Consider the following 16,707-nt stretch of genomic DNA (forward strand, 5'->3'; position numbering starts at 1 on the left):
CATTAGTACTGAAGATGAGCTAACATTATCCTGTCAAAATTAATTACTGGTTAGTATTTTTTTATATTATACCAAACTGGTTAATTCTAACAACTTTCAGTGACACCTATTGATGCTATAACAAAATCCGTTCAACATATATATAGCAGCGAAGGTGAAATGTATCTTATGCAATTAAGTGGCATCGTAGCCGATTAGGACAAGATGGAAAGTGTAATTTATTTCTTTCCTAAGGACAAGCATAATGATGTATGAGATTTAGAAACGTGTAATAAAGAGAAGACCTTTCCTCATTAGTGGCCTGTACAAAGTGTAACAATAAAGGTTAACATTAAAACTTAACTATAATAATATACTTCAATGTTGTCAACGCTTAATAAAATTGAGTAAATTAATTTTAAATCGGAAAACCATCATAGGCATTTAAAAGACGTTATTCGCCTTTACAAAGTTTAATTTGTTTGTAAGTTGTCGTGTCAAGTTCACGAGCCACGTTTATTGTTTTAGTCTTTCCCGTTCAGCGTAATTGAAAAAGTTTAGGCTATCGTAATCTTAGAACTAAATGTCCAAAAAAATTATAATTAAAAAAGTAATCAGGCTCTCAACATTTTGTATTTTTTGTAACATTTTAGGTTAATTATAACCATTATTTAATTTTCAGCCAGTGCTAAAGTTTGGCTGACAATTAAATTACAGGCTGGATGGAAGTTTTGTGCGTTCCGCGAGGTGGAACAAACGGAGAGGCGCCATACAGTCGCACGTTTCTTAGAAGTTTAGTCACTTGTCACTCATCTAATGACATGAACCTTTTACGAGAAATGTTTGTAAGAAAACACATATCGAAGAGACAATGGATGGCCACCATGAAGTCCAGACTTATAACTCTCCGAAAACAAATGTTGAATCAAAGCAAAACATTAGAGAAGAAATGGCGGTCATTCAATGCGACTCGCACGTGTAATTTTGAAACCTTTTAGTTTCGGTTGGAAGAATATAACCGAATATCTAGAGGACACCTTGCATGTAAAATCTACAGAGCAATAAATTCATTGACACTTTGTTAAATTGACATATTTATAAATGTCATAGTACAACAAATATTTTTTAGTGATATTTTCAAGTGAATTTTATTATAAATAGCTCACCGATACAACCATTCGGTGATAGATAATTCTCATTGTCATAGTACGAGTACAACAAATATTTTTTTAGTAATATTTTCAAGTGAGTTTTATTATAAATAGCTCACCGATACGACCATTCGGTGATAGATAATTCTCATTTGATAATCTTTTCGTCGATTTTTCTGGAATGTACAAATACTTAAACATTATTGGATTAAATTTTAATTGTTTAATTTCTAGTATATTAGTTAGTGGTCTAAAGAGAAAGTTCTTTGAACTGTGTGTCGCCGATGATGAGTAATTAATCTTAGGGTCATCCAGATATCGAATCAGAAATGAGGAGATCCACTGATTTATGACCACTAAAAATTCTTTATAAGGATGGCCGTTTTTTTCTATTTATTTTCTTATGTTAATTCTCTTATTTTAGTGGCTATTATTGAACACATAATCAAATTACGTTAAACAACAGATCAGCTCCAAATAAGTTTTTTAAATATCCATTTATTTTTATTGAAGTTCATTACAGAAAAACCTTTCGGTTCTAATAATATACAATAATTTACGCATTCCAAGTAAGTCCCAATAAAATGTAGAGCTATACGTGAGATTTAATCTTAACCTAACACGGTGCTCCCATAAATATTTACGATATGATAACGCGCCCGCTATTGGGGGACGTTAAATAAGCATTTTTATTTTCACGAAAAGAATATAAGGATTTGAGATTCAAGCGACACATGAGAAAATGTTTATAGATATTAAGCGTCATTGAGAAAAAAATGTATGTTTTGTAGACGGTACGGCCCGCGTGGCCTACTATAAAATATAACTTATTTTAATATTTTATTACGATTTGGTTCATTTGAAACCTATTTAAATATCAATCATTGATAGATACATATTTACATACACTCGGTCACAAATCAATTTCATTCCTAATTTTTGTATACGTCTCTTAAGTAGTCTAAAAAGTACTAATGACAAAAAATGAATATATTCAGAAAATTGATAAATTCCAAGAAATGTAACTGACTAAAAAACATTTGATAATATATATATATATATATATATATGTGTGTGTGTGTGTATATTTATATATATATATATATATATATATGTATGTATATGTGTGTATATATATTTATGTTTTTTTTTATTTATATACATATATAAGCAACGGTACTAAGCGAAACTAAAGCGGCAAGCAAACTATCAAACGTATTCTTATCAATATATTTCTGGATTCATATATTATAGCATATATCATGCATTTAGTATATTATACACGTTTACGCGTTGCTGTGTTATACGTCTAATTAAAAAATCTGAACAAAAAGGCTTCCCGATAAATCAAACATAAACCGATAAAATAAAATATGTAAATAATTATGTATTAATATGAAAGAAATACATTTATACTAAAGGTAAAATATGGCTGATGAGAAATTCAATGAGTACTTGATTTAACGGTGCTACGAATTAATATTAAAAAATGGTTTCGAATTCCATCCGATTTTCTAACAAAATGTTATGAAACTGCAAAACTCGCTTTCCATTAGCGAACCTCATTTAGAACGACTTCCCGCCACTTTTCCTTGCCTCATTGTCGTTTTATACGGGCTAAAGTTCATCTAAGTGAAAATATTACTCTGGCTATGAACTATAAAGATTTTTAAAGAACATGAAAATATTTTGGGAGCTACTGCAATAATATTTGACATACTAAATAATGCATGTCATTACTCTAAAATTTATCACATCAAAGAAATTTCTAAGTAAAAAAATTACTTTTTTTTTTTTAGTGCGTTCATATGCCCAAACTCCTAGAGCCAATTAAAAATATATCTTCTTTCTATAATTTATTTCCATAGCGTTCTTTTCTGCCTGTTGCATTACTTAATTCAAATTATTTTACTTCGTCTTTTATTTTATTACTACTCGGATATCATATTTATAAGCCTTAGCGATATAATGCATTACCCACTCTTGAAACTCTTTCTTTATTATGTAACTTAAATAAAAGAATGAAAATGTTATTTTTTTTTAAAGAAAACCACCAAAAACTATTATCATTTATTACTCATCTTTTTTATTATGTCTTCTTAATAAGTTGATATCTAAGTATTAATTCAAAATACTGCAATTTCTAAACACGAAGGTATTGTATGTCATAAGTCAAAAGTCAATAACCGATAATTAAGTTAGATGTAATAAATAATGATATGATAAAAGGAAAAAAACAAGGTTAATACCTCGTAGAAATATACCTATTTACTTTATAACAAAGGATTTAAAAGAAATCTATCTATAACTTTAATACAGCGAACACAGGACTACATTAAACTCCGTCTTTTCCTGAGATAAACTTTTATTTTCCATTAGATAGAATGTCTCTCACTTTCTAACTTCACAGTGTCTTACTTACGTCTTTTTTTATTTTATTTAACTTCTCTACAATGCTATCTGAGATAAATGAGCGAAAATTTCTGAGCAAAAAATGTTTATTTTATTCTGAATTGACCACGGAGTAATAATTATAATGGGAAACTATTACTGAAAAGCTATGAATTACGTAGGGAAATCTCTCGTTAAGCCTTCAACATACGCAAAATGTTATATCCTTGGCTTATTATATATTCTAAAAGCAGGAATATGTAATTTCAATGTGTGGTTTGTTATATCACTAAATATAAAAATCTAATAACTGTTGAACGAAACAGCTTTGTTTACAATTTATTTTAATATCCTTTTAGAGCGGTCTTTCTTTAAAACTATTTTTGGAATTAGAGAAGGTTTAGTAAAAACTTAAGAGAAAGTCTGTAGTGTTATCACATTAAGCACGTGGAAAATTTATAGACTTGCTGCATATAGTATAATAAATACTTATTTGTATCAAATCATAACTTATACTTAATTATTGAGAGCAAGTTGTAGTTGATGTTAAAAGTAGAATAGAAAGAACAAAAATATGACGCAAGTAATAGATTTTAAATTTCTATTATACGTTAGCTTATATTAAAAATAACTATTTCTGAAAAAAATACTTAATTTTACTTATCGTCAAGCTTTTGTGCTTTACTCGTGTAAGTTAAATTAGAATCGGTTTGTCTAAATATATTTAGAGTTTTCATAAAGAAATTACGAAAAGGAGTATTCAACTATTTTGGTTATGTTGCTGATAAATACATGGAGACATTACAATCTTCATTTCAGCCTATAAATGCCCACTGTAAGGCATTTGTCCCCAAGATACCTAACCGGGGATATACCATAATCGCCACACTTCGCAGGTGGGTGAGCGATCGTAGTGTGGTATTATGACACGCAGAGGATGCTACTGCCATCCTGGAAAGTTGTTATTAAGCAGTGGCAATTAATGCACAAAGGGTGAATTATACGAGGTCATATCTTGGGAATTGAACCCGCGACTAACGATCACAAGTCTAAGTCCTCTACCGCTAGGCTACCACAGCATTTTTTTAATAATAATAAGTTTTGTAAGCATAATTCAAGCTTAAAGATAAAAAAATATCACAATAAATGTTTAGTATTCGTGCCTCTTCATCCTGATTAATACGTGTAGTATTACATAATATATATTATAATACCAGTGGCCAGTCGTCAGTAATATACATTATTTTAGTATCAGTATTAATACTAAAATGTCTTCGGGGGAAATAGGAACAGACTTTATCACACAAACAGACCATCGCTTCTGTATCTCCTGGGAATCTTATCCACGACCTATGTTCGCAAGTCTCTGTCCACTACCTTTGTGCTGCTACTGCTTGCAAACATTACGATAGTCTTTTACAAATAACAAATCAAAGACATGCATTAAAAAGGCAATACACCACACAATATTGTTATTCAAATAAAAGTTGCTATAGTCGGAAAACCAATTGATTTTTCAGTCGAATTTGATGTAAGAAGAATAGGCAAAACCAATATTTGTACGGTCTTTATCTTTTATTTTTCTTTTTACAGTGTTTTATTACTTATCATTAGCCTAAATTTTCGTTGATGAAACCTGTGCATACATTACCCTTTTCAATTTTAAAAATCAAGTTTTCAAATTATTCTGAAAAGAATGTCTTATTGAAACACTATTAGCGACTTTTTTGCATTGGTTTTTATTAGATGTTAGAAATCAATCGTAAACAAAGAATAAAAGCAACCAAAGCAATGTAAAAAATGTAATTTACGCTAAAAGTTTACTGAAGTGAATCGACAGAATTCAATCTTTACACAAGAAATAAACAGTAAACATAAATCTTTCACGACGACTCAATGAATATGAAATGAAAAAATCATTAAGCTTTTAGGTCCTTGCTGCGTAAATCGACACATTTTAAATCTGTGACGTTTATTTTCTTTTATTGTCACGGTATGAAAGGAGTTTTAAAAATAAAAAGTTGTACCAGTGTAAGTGAATATTTCGAAAAATCATGTTTTTTGAAACGTTAACACTTTTCACCTACAGAATATTGTTAGGCAGTTTATAAATGAATTGAAATAAAGGTCATAAAATAAATTTATTCCCTACCAAACGGTATTAAAAGAATGTGTATTAACCAAACTAAATTAATGAATGAGAATTCTGAAAATCTCGCTTAAAAATAGTTGAAAACATTTTACGGAACACATAAATAGATTTAAAATATTCAGTTTTTTTTCGTCATTTTGAAGCTACGCTTTAAGGTACTTGACCCAGAGAAATTGCGTTTTTTTTAATTATTTCTAAAGCAAGCACTCTAACAAATGAATCATAAACTCTTTGGCTTGGATTTTCATACATAATTCAGGGCAGCACACGCTTAGCATAGAAATTGCATAGAAATAGCTTTGTAATAGCATAAACATAACATAAAAATAGCAATGGTATAAAAATAAGAACTGTATTCTTTATTTATGTTTACATTTCGTTTTAGTTGGTAAGAAGGGCCTATCCTTAAGGTTCTGGTATGGAGACAACGGATCTTCAAGCGCAGCAAATGATGTCGACCTTTAAGGTGGATCACTCTATATAGGCCATCGAAAGATACAGGTCGCTTTATAGCTGTCTTATCGTAAATATATTGGAAAGGCCTGTGTTCACCAATGAACGTTCTATGTCTGAAATGATGATAATATTGATGGAATAAGATTCAAAAACGCAACTTAAAACTCAAATATTATTTTTTATTCAATATTCTATACGGCTCTCTATTTAAGTTATCGCTTATCATATGGTATACACAATCGCCGGATTCGCCGAACAGTGAAATAGAATACGTCAGAAAAATGATTGAAATTCCATAAACAGGATAGCAAACATCGATTTCCACTTAGTGAAAAGGACGTACGCAAAAGCGTTTTTTTATTTGCAAGTAGAACAACTATTATAGTTTGTATTTTTATTCTATTTACATGCTCATACATATCTATTGTAATCCAGGAATATTTATTTATTTATTTACTCCTTTTTGTAAACCGTTGTCAATAAATAGTAAAAAAATATATAAAAAGAGACAATTGGTACAAGAGGATGTCTTATTGCTAGAAGCGATCTCTACCAACCTTTGGATGGAGATGAGAGACATGAAGGAGCAGACAGTATAGGGTGTACAAATACATACATTACTATACACATCATACAAACAAGAATACTTATATATACATATAAACACATTTTTATGTATGTATGTATATATCATGAATGTATATATCTATATGTATGTGTATATATATATATTCATATATATATTTGCAAAAAGGTATCACATAAATACACAATATCCTTTTTTTAGAGGCCAAGAAAGTGCTCTTATACAATTTTTTTTTAAATGCTGATAACGATTTAGCGCGTCTAATTGGTTCTTGTAGCTCATATCAAATCATAATTACTAAACTTTAAAAATAAATTTACAAATAAGTCTAACATTTTTTAATCTGACATATGAATAACAAAAAAGCGTCGTACAAGTATTTCATTTTATGTTAGTGAGCTGAAATGTATCAAACCTCATGAATATATTAGATTCTTTTGAATATTTTACCATATAAATGACCTTTTTTATGTTAATTTTTACATTGTCTCTTCTGTAATAGCTTGAAATAATTTACGCTCGTTTATTTTACATTGCCTAAATGTTTAATAAATGATAGCGGGGTCTAAAATTTTGTCTATTTTATAACTAGACTGATTTGTAAGGACGTTCGTAGCACAACTAAAGATTAATTCTTTACTTTTTTAATTACTTATATAGGCCGAGATTAGACGGCAATTTGTACCTAAAAGTAAATACATTATCTTATCACGGAAAATACTTTTGTATCAAAAAAAATCTCGTAAATTTTATTCACATATTTACCATGATTAATAAAAAGAGCTATAATTGAAAATGAAATTACTTAAGTATATGTCGTGTGGTGGCTGTTATAGAAAAAAAATATTCTTAAAATCTTGGGTTTTGTAATCAATATTTTTTTAAATAAATAGACGTCAACTCAAAAGGTTCCTTTATATGGTCCTCGTTTTTGAGGACCTTTCTTTTCCTTATCATTTTTTTGGACAGGGACTTTCATTTCATTAAGCTATTTTAGTAAAGTTTTATTTGTTTTAGTAAAGTTTTATTTGATTCTTCCTTTCTTCTCGTTTTTTTGATTCTCATTGCTTTTATGTAAATAACCTAATATGCATCGCCTACCATTCTTCGACACATATTTTACAATATTACATTTATTTACATCCTTTTAATTTTTAATCTTTTTTAATGTAAACATTTTCTTTTACAATTTTCATTTCGTTTTTTCTTTTAAATCATTTGTTTTCAACAATTCTAATTTAAATATGTCTATCATTTTATATTACAGATACATACCTGTTTATTTATTAGTCCGATCTTAATTCTTATTCGTTTTTATTACCTCCTTATTATAATTTTTGCTTCCAACCAGTACTATTGGAAATTTATGGGGAAGTCATAAGACTAATCTTGGAGTTCCTACGGCTGCAATTGTGATGATGTAAAAATTTTAACGCCGCAAAAAAAACCAACGATGGTCACAATATAACAAGTTCAAAAAATAAAATTTTCAAAATTTTGATTACTATTTTTATTTATTTAATTTATAAAATAAATTAAGAATATATCAAAATTAGCATTTTAATCAAACAATACTCAACATACACTCTCCGTACTTTTTTTTCTCTGTTCCGTTTTTATTTGGCGTAATTAAATTTCAGTTAATAATAATGTGTACTTCGTAATTGGCGTACTATTTCTGTCAAGGCTTATTTGCCGTTAGATGTAAATTATTAGCGATGAAGGACCTTAGAATATAAACAAAAAAAGAAGTTAAAATTTTCCACTTGAAAATCATTTTGCAAATAAGCTTCTGAGTTAGATACCTATACTTGCTCGTGAGAGTGTATGCTCTGTTAAAAATTCCAAAAATAGAATACTAAATTATCTATTACTTTCTCATTGAATCCGCCTACATAATAACTTAGCATGATTTAACTGTATTTTTAATAAATTTATTATCGATAATTAACTTCGGCAATTGTTCACGCACATTTGCAATAAATATGTAACCCGAATATTTAAAAACCTTTTTTGGACTCGTTTATAATAAAATACGTATTTAGACACGAACCATAATTTTTTTGATGAAACATTACACTCTACGGGATTGAAGAAATTACTTTTTAATGTCACTGAGACATAAAGAGTCAATGACATCGTTTTATGATGATTAAAGTATACAATGTTTTCTTTAAGCGATGTTTTGAATAATTTAAGTACAGGATTGCCGATAATAAAAAAATTATGTTGTTAATAATTTACTTTGTTTTTGTTCATAATTCTTTCTGTAATATTTTAATCTGGCAAGTATCCACGTCTTTCGACAGCATTAGTAAGTACTTCTGTTCGTTTTGTGGATAGATATATCATTAAGTATAACATATAATAACGTTTCATAACAGACGAATTCCACAATAGAGTTATATCTAGCTTTCAGTCCGACGGCTTGTCCGGACAAGGAAATGCCTTCAAGGCATATTAACGTAGAATAACAGCGAACGGCATTGTGTTTGGAGTAGCAAAACTAAATACCTAACTAGAGTAAAATCTATCCAATATTTCTACAGTAGGTACAGTAAGGTAACTTTGAAAACGTTTTCCTTTTTTTTTGTAGATCGATTTGCAGAGCGATCAAATCATTTTATCAAAACTTATTTGACTCTCTTATCCTTGTTATCCTAGCTTATATATTGTTTTTTTAACTTCATTCTTTTATATATTATAGTGGCAATAAAAATAATCAGAAGCAAAATAATTAAATACATAAATTGTTAATTTTGTAATAAAAAATTATCTTGCACCACTGTTTTTCTTGTAAGCTGTCCTTACTTCAATGCCTGTTCGACATTCGCTCCAAAAAGCCTGAATTAGTGACATATTATTTAAAGAAATTTTGCTTCGTTTATCTTTAACTTTTTAATTAGATCCTAAATATTTATAGTTATATAAAGTGTTAATATTTGAACAACAATTGAGCAGTGAATAATAGCATTGGATGTAACAAATTTGTTCAATATTTTGTATACAATCCACACAAGAGAGGTATTTTGGAGTTTAAGTGCTCTTGTTTGTTTGTAATTGCAGCTTAACGTTCAATATTTTTGACTATTTAGCTACATTTCACATCTACAGACTGAACTCGACTTAGTTATGGTTTATTGGAACTAAAAATTTAATAATATTTTAATGTTTACTGTGTTGGAATATTATGCTCATCATTTTGTTTTTTTTAAACTATCGTACAGTTTATTTAATTAATATAGTCTATGTATTTTTACTATTAATTTTAACGTGGGCGGACCATGGTTTGATTCGGATCCCTCTTCGGCTCGCCTGTGGTCCACGCTGCCGTCCTAAACCGCAAGCACACTCCAGCAACACACCCCGTCAAAGCTCTACCGTGAAGAGCTTTAGAAACGTGCGATCGTACCCGTGCCAGTAGGCGCCCCATCAGCTTTAGTTTTTAGATTTTAAATCTAGTTCACGGACCCTTCCGCTCCGTAAACTCAGTACCAACGAAGCTGTAAAAGCCTTAAGAACATTAATATCATCAGAGACAATACAATACAAAACATAATAAAACTTTGAAATTTAATAGTATAAATTACTATTCACACCACTACGTCGCAGTAGTGCAGGATGTGGAGTGTCGATATAGACACGAGATATTCGAAATGAGTGCTCGTAGCGGATATTACAAGTCGACGTAGAGCGTTGTAGCAGTTTAATAGAGCTACGCTGACGTGAAAAGTCCTTGTATATTGTGAATGGTTGAAATTCACTTATGAACCATCGTTTGTTTTCACACATGCTTTCAACAAACACTTTATAAAACGAATTTTAATTAATTTTCCTGTTCATTGATATTTTTAGTATATTTATGAATATATTTCACCTTTTCTGCTTGCGGCATTTAGTTCACCGCTAAACTAGTCGAGTACATAAGACAATAACTACAAATTCGCCAATAATACTTTAGAAATTGAACTATGTTTATAACTTCTTAGAAACGAACACTACATGCAATAAAAGTACATTAGTAACACAACATGTTTTACAAGGTTTGAAATAAATTTTAAATAATATGTTTACATATAACATGTATTTTCATAAGATTTTTCTATTTAAAATACTTGAAAGTACGCTGTAGTATAGTATCTGGAGGCACAATTCATATTTCAAAATAAAATAGAAACCCTCTATAACGGAACATTTATATAAATAAATATAAAAAGACATGTGCAGATTTTATTTTTTTAAATAAAGTCTTTTAAATATTACGTCACGCCAGTTTTTGTTTTAAAGATAAAATAATAAAAAATACATGTAATTAAATATATCATATTGATTTTTACATAACAACTTGAAACATCCACAAACATCCTAATTTTTTTTTGTAAAATCATTACGATATCAGAAGGTAAAATTAAAAATTATATTGAAATTTTTGTCAAATTTTCTACCGGCTACTGTCTGTGTACTCAATTGTAAAGCGATTTGATTTCTTTCTTTTTTCTTGTCGTTGTTTGGGTTTGCTTCTTATGATCTCTTAAAATATCGGAAAACATCGTAGAGTAAATTGTAAAATGTCACTTCCTTATACTATTGTATATCGTATATTACTCCTTAGAGATCCTTAAATAAATAAATAAAATATCAAAAAACCTATAAATTAGCTCATTTAAGTGATTTTAGCAACATGAAGAAAAAAGAAAAAAATCTAATGCGCCATTAATTGTCTATGGCATTACGAGCACGTCTTATATAAACTATTTTACTGTTTATTTCTTAAGCTAACATTTTATTCGTATGTCTATACTACTTTTATTGAATCTATTGAAACGTAGCGTAAATTCATTATGCAATATTGTTTACAATAGCTAACTACATGTTGCTTCTAATATTGACAAAATTAGTAATCGCATACAATATACATATATAACATATCAATTTATGTTATGTAAATTCCACAATATAACTGAATATTGCGTAACCGTTGTACTGATAATTATGGTAATGATGCCATACATTAATGCATATAAATTAATTAGTTACAATTAATATAATAAATATGTATATCGTGATTTATTCAAAGAACGAAACATGTCGTTTCATCCCAAAGACGCCCAATGCAAAGCTTACTCCTTCCGTAAAGATCTTTGGAGTGTCATAGTGTGGTATTATGGTACGCAGAAGACTTTACTGTCGATTCTCTGGAAGCTTGTTTGTGAGCACTTGCAATACTAAATAAAAAATAGACATCAACATAAGTTATACTGTACTGGCCTAGAGCCCAACAAACCATATCCGAGATAGACAACTTAGAAACACACATATATGTTTTGGCTTCCACTGAATCCTATCAATATATTATTTTTTATTTTATTTGTACACATTAAATTTTTGATTAATAATTAGTTGAAAATCATTACGACATGTGTATTTACCTACACTCTGTTATACAAGGTTGGTATTAGAATAGTTCGACAATTTCAATTCCACGATTATCTCGAACGTCATTCAATAGACTGAACATAACTTCGCAAAGCTTTTAGCTTAATTACTGTTATAGATTGTAATATCGAGAATATAACAAAGGCTTTAGTTGAGATTCTCGACATCTGACAAGTTTCTATAGCGTTATACGTTTAACATCTATTGTTACGCAGGAAGTTTATGTATGATTATAGTAACAATATTCGAGCATATAAATTAAAAAAAAAATCATGGATGGTGTTGAGCAGTGGTAATTCAGCGGCTGAGACTCAATCGAAGGTCGCGGATTCGATTCCCGGGATACAATCTTAAATAATTGTTTGTGCTTTGATTACATACAATTGCCACTACTCATACAAATTTCCAGAGGATGGTCAGCAGCGTCCACTACGTACCATGATACCACAATGCGATCGCTAACACACCTGCCAAGCGTACCGATTGTATAATACCCCTTGATATCTTTATTTGAGGCCCATACCATGTAGTGTATGTCTGTGGGCTGAAAAGACAAAAAAGTGAGCATTAGAAAGCTAGAGAAAAGCTTGTAAAAAATTCTTATCTTCTTTGTACGATCGTGGTACTAATAACTGATAGTTGTGTTAAGATGTGATGAAACAACAAAAGAACGCATCTTCAAAAGGTGGTTATTTTATATAAATTGACTGCAGCAAATAATTAGAGATGCACATCTGAGAGATTCGCGATTTAATTTATATGAACATTGTGGTTTTAATTTTATTGTATAACAAATTAATAATTGCTTTGCACTTTAATAGGGTTTTGGTAAACTTTTTCGTGCATGTGGTGCACACGAGTCGTAAAACGCGGCGTCGTTGGATGAGAGCATTGCAAAAGCGGTTTTTGTGGCTATCTTTGGTGGAGGCCTATGGCTTGCAGTGGACGTTAATCGGCTAGAAGTAGTAGAAAAAGTAGAAGAAGTAGATTTGAAACCTGAGGTTCTTCAGAAGTGAAGTTTGTCAGTTGCTTTTATTAATTTTAGAATAAACTGTCTTGCTATACATATCATAAATACATATAATAGTATTCTAAACTTTTCTAAGGAAGAAGCGTGTGATCCTTCAGAATTAATATTAGAAGAATGGCATGCGACTACATATGCACACAACATAAATCAAAATATGTAAATGGCAATCTCTGGAAGAGACTTAACACAAGACGCACTGTGTTGCGATGATAAAATGTAAATGGCTCGTATAAATTCCATCATATCTTTATGGTTTTATATCCTCTTTTATATATAAGACGTTAAAGATATAACGGATATCAAAATTTATGCAACACAAGTTCCAAGTACCAGTCAAAGTAAAAACTTGGAACTTATGTTGTACGAATTTGAATGTCATCATAAATATTATTTTGATTATTTCAAACTTTTGTTTACTGAAACTGAAACCAAATCCTGCGTCACCTCCTTCTCCTTGTTTCTCTTTTATTACTCCTGAACAGGCTTTCGTAAAGCTGCCAACGCTAAAGTACAACACAACTTGGTTTTGTAAGGTAACGGATGCAGTGGATCCTCCAACTCCCTTTACGTACACCTTTACGTTCAGGGATATACAGAACTCATGCCAGAGAGATAGGAATATAATGAGTCATACGATACAAACAAATATGCTCTAGCTATCTATATTTTAGTTATGGACCATTTCGTGTGATCATATCCCCATGTATCATCCTTAAGAAACCTGAGTATCACATATTAATACTGATACTACTGTTTCTCTCGAAAGCTCTCGAAGATAACGTCAGAATAGCCATCAAAACATATGCGAGATAGACTTAATCAGTGAACTTGTGAAGACTTCGACCGTTCACTCCAAATTCAAATCTGTACTCTTTGCTCCACCATGTTGATACTACACGGTACAAATGGAGACGGTTGGAAAAACATTATCTAATATTATGATAGAAAATATTTTTTTTGTGAAAAACTATAATATTATCACATAGCGTTTCTTCAGAGCTGCTAGTAAATTATTACACCCGTTTCCTTTATTCAGGATAAAAAAAATTCCGTAATATCTATTTAAAACCTTTTGTTTTCAGAAACAATATTGTTTACAATACTGCATGACATTTGGTCAATCAAGAATAAAAAATAACGTGAACCCAAAGGTAAACAACGTCTGTAATTTATCGACATATCGCCAAATTTACGTTTGACAGGTTTCACGTATATTCAAGAATTATTAAAACCGTACATGTTCCATCTGATTGATGTACGTGTAGTTTTCTGATACGTAAAATCCCAATACGTCCATTGATGGAAAACTGTATTTTGAAATTTTCAATAAATTTTTAATGCGTCAAAAAATAAGATACAAATGCTAAGCGAAAATAAGTCAACAATATATTTAAAACTTTAAAAGATACTTATCTTAATTAATACTTTAATTTCAATAACCTTCCCTAATGCTATACGTATATGGACAATTTTAATTAAAAGTTATATTCTAAAGTTTTCCCTATTTGCAATTTGAAACTAACATATTCGGATTTAATTATACAACTTCGTATTCACGGTGGAACTAATTAACTATTTGGTAAGATATTTTGTTAGTAACTATGTTATGTTTATTTATATAATATTAATTTAACAAAATACCTGATGAATCTCTTGAATGAAAAAGACATATTTATATATTTCCAGATATCATATCATAGTTCTATATGATCAATTAACATGTAACATAGTACGTAATATATTATCAGTTATTTAATATAATATATTGTCTCCTAGCTTCCAGCTAACGATTTTAATTCAAATTTGTTATCCAGAACGTGATAACAATTATAGGTGCGGAATTTCCTTAAATGAGTACATATGTATATATATAAATATATATATATATATATATATATATATATATATATATATATACCACATTTCTAGACAAAAAAAAATATGACTAACATAATTTCAAACCGTGAATCTAAGTCCAACAAACGGCGAGATACTAATAAAGAGATACTAATACTCCGGCAGTTCAAGTAACAACTCTCTTACTGTGCCGTAGATTGCCGTATTGTTTACATTTTAATTTAAATTTATAATATTTTATACCATGTTATATTATTTATCACCAATCATTAATAATAAGGTGATAACACTATATGTGTTAACTACACAATAATTAAATATAATAATCGAGTGATTTCAAACAAAGTCACGCCTTCGCATGTAGTATTGTAAGATATTTATTTATTTTTAAATTAACAAATCTATAGGCTCTTTGGGAAAATATATGGGAACACTTATAAATGTATCAAGGTGACGACTAATTAGAAACCATGCAAATTGGGCCGAAAAGCCTAAATGTAGATTCTATTTTGACTAATTTTAACTAGATTAGATTACTATTAATATTTCAATGCGTGACATTCGATTAACGAACCATTCATGAATGTGCGTTCTGAATTCGAAAAAGAAAAAAAAAGTTAAGCAATATCAATATCAGCGAAGCGCAGAAGATACAAAATTTGAATAAGTAAAAATATTATTAAAGCGAAACCATTGGTTACCGTTAAGTACGAAATAATGTTCCAACTCAGTGAACTGTAAAGCTCAGAAATACATCGAATAGAACTTTATTGTGCTGTTCATTAAAGGAAACGTGACGTCTGAACAACGGAACTTTTCCATATCTTCCCGCTGTGATCTAATAAATTGAAACGATATTTCAGCACTAGTGTAATTTTATTAAAGCAAATGTATTTACCATTTTCTTTAGCCTGTTATAAAATTCAATTGGCTTTCTCTGTTTATATAACAGTTGCGAATAACTGCAACACTGTATCGGATTTAAAAATGTTTGTTTATATTCTCCGAGCAATGTATGTAGATGTTGGAATACATCGTTAACATTTCAGCCATAAGACGTTACTTCTTTCTTACTTCTGGATGGATGCTTCCCGCATAGATTTTTAGGATCCGTTGCAAGCTGCGTCCAGCAACTTCTGACAACATTAACAAGATCATTTATCCTTCCTATGGGCGGACGCAACGGCAATGAGTTCTGCGCGCTATGCGGCCTGCCCACTGCTATTTCAACTTGGCAAGACGCTGGGCTATTTCAATTACTATATGCATAATTAGTGTTTGCTTATTATAGAAAACACTTATCTCTGAAAAAAAAATACTGTTACGAATAGGAGAGAGAGATAGATAAAGGGTGAGACAACTAACTTACCAATAAATTCAGTACAAGTTAATTTTTTTATTTTATATTAAAAAGTCATAAAAACAGAATCAATAATTTATTAACCAAAAAATAATTATACAACCATGGTAATTACACAAGCAGGGTCACGATTGTCAGAAAGATACGACACAAGTAGGACAGTTGAATATACTTAAATGATAGCTTGAAACGTCTATATACTCACTTATACTATTAGATACGAATAGTAAAAATAATCCATCAACAGCAAATTTCATTCGTCTCTTTTTAATCACGGTTCGTGTTTGAGCGTCGTTTTATTTATTTGTT

Source organism: Battus philenor, unplaced genomic scaffold (assembly GCF_028537555.1).
Source record: "Battus philenor isolate CCGP_79_NKW_IND1 unplaced genomic scaffold, ilBatPhil1.0.hap1 SCAF_15, whole genome shotgun sequence".
In the NCBI taxonomy this organism is placed as follows: Eukaryota; Metazoa; Arthropoda; class Insecta; order Lepidoptera; family Papilionidae; genus Battus; species Battus philenor.